At 65.6% G+C, this 1,797-nt stretch overlaps 1 long non-coding RNA gene across 1 annotated transcript; it reads right to left on the bottom strand.

The window, feature by feature from the left end:
• Window positions 1-34: 34 nt before the first annotated feature.
• LOC102260230 lies at window positions 35-1,679 on the bottom strand. The gene is made up of 3 exons (XR_312976.2): window positions 1,596-1,679; window positions 882-1,012; window positions 35-359 (listed from the first exon to the last, which is right to left on the bottom strand). It is a non-coding gene; the product is annotated as an uncharacterized LOC102260230 (long non-coding RNA).
• Between the last annotated feature and the right edge of the window lie 118 nt (window positions 1,680-1,797).

Genomic DNA, 1,797 nt, shown 5'->3' with positions numbered 1-1,797 from the left:
CTGTCCCGCCCACACCCCAGCAGACGGTGTGAGAGGAGCGGGACTTCTTCCCAATGGCAGACGGCAGGTGGGACAGAGCCGGGCATTCTGGGGGTGCAGGCATTCTGGGGGTGCAGAGACCCTCAGGAAGCACAGGGTGTCCCGTGGGAGCGGGAGCAGAGGAAGAGGGGTGTGGCTCAGCCCCACTGGGTGTGCAGAGCTCAGGCCCTGACGCCCAGAGAGCACCCGGCGCGGGACCTGGGCTCCGGGCTGCGGAGCAGCGAGAGCAGCGGGCGCAGGTAGTCCTCCGTGGCCTTCAGGATGTCGCTGAGTCTCAGGAGAGGGTACCTCTGCCTTTCAGGGTTCGCGCCTTCTGATTTCTGTCCAAAGCCAGACAGCCCATGATCAGAAGGTGCCAGGGGACCACATGGGATGCATCTGGTTAGAGCAGAGGGGCCAACCCCACTGTGTGGGGACCCGCAGGGACAGGCCACTCCGGAGGCAGCCTGGTGGCCAGGGCCCAGCTCAGCAGCACATGAAGCGCCTTGGACCCACCACCTGCCTCGGCACCAGCGTCCTTGGGCCCCACAGACCACGCTCAGTGATGGTCAGTTTCTCCCGCCACCCCTCTGAGAGCACCCCTCTTGGGCACCCCCGGCCCCACGGGGATCCTCTGCTCACAGCATGGAGGTGTCTGCACCAGACTGGGCTCAGGAATTCAAAGAAGAGTTGGCCCCTGTCCAGCAGGGAGGCCGGCCTGGGTGTCCCGCAGTGCCTGGTCGGTGCCCCGTACCCGCTGAGGGGGTCCCTGTCCAGCTCCCCCCCTTACTGCGGCCAGGCGGGGGTCCCGGTCCCCTGACAGTGTGGCAGCCCTGACAGCTGGGCTTGGGCTGGGGCCTCACCAGGCCGAAGATCAGGGCTCTGTCCCTGCTGCACACCTCAGCCTGGCTCTGCTCCCGGAACTGCTGGGCGCTGGCCACCAGGCCAGACAAGGCGGCCGGGCTCACAGCCACCCGCGCCACCTTGCAGGCGTCTGTGGAGACAGACACTGCGGCTGCCCCTCACCAGGCCTCGCAGACCCGCCCTTGGTCGTGAACACGTGGGACTCCTGAGCAAGCTGTGGGCACAGGGCTTCTCCACAAGGCTCGCCCACCTGGGGGCGGACCCTCGCGCCCGCCCGGCCAGCACTGGGGTGAGGGACTGACCCCTTAAGGCAGGAGGATGGGCCGGGAGGGCAGGGGCCCGAAAGGTTGAGGGAAGAAGGGAAAACATAAACGAGGCATTTGAAATGGGCTGAGGCAGCAGACCCTGCACGGGGTTAGCTCGGGCAGCTGGGCTAGTGCTCTGGCCCCAGGGGTTTCCCCAAGGGTCTGGTCCTGGCTGTAGACAGAGTCCCGGTCACTCAGGATGAGTTTCAGAGACGGTGCGGGTGTCACCCCGCTGGTGGCTGGGGCTCTTCACTCTGAGATGCCTCCCACCAGATTGTGCTGAACCTGCCCAACCCCCGGGGGGTGAGAGGAATGGAATATGGGGGTCACCACGCCCACAGGAGGGACATGTGTCTGGAGGTCGCAGGTGTGCCCAGCGCTGGGTCAATACCTGCTCCAGGAACTCACCCCCGACTTGGACCAACTTCCCTTTGGCTGTGGGGATGAACTTGGGTTTCTCATAGACAGCACCATACAGATGGGTCCTGTGAGCAGGAGGCATGGTGCAGGGTAGGGTCAAAGTCCAGCTCGTAGGGTCCCAGAGCAGCCCCCCAAGACGCAGCTTCTGTGAGCCACGTGCACCCCCAACAGGAGCACCCTCCCCACCAGC

The sequence above is a fragment of the Myotis brandtii genome, unplaced genomic scaffold (assembly GCF_000412655.1).
Source record: "Myotis brandtii unplaced genomic scaffold, ASM41265v1 C42608330, whole genome shotgun sequence".
Lineage (NCBI taxonomy): Eukaryota > Metazoa > Chordata > Mammalia > Chiroptera > Vespertilionidae > Myotis > Myotis brandtii.
Note: the sequence above shows the minus strand (reverse complement) of the source record. Positions and strands in the feature narration are given on the sequence as shown.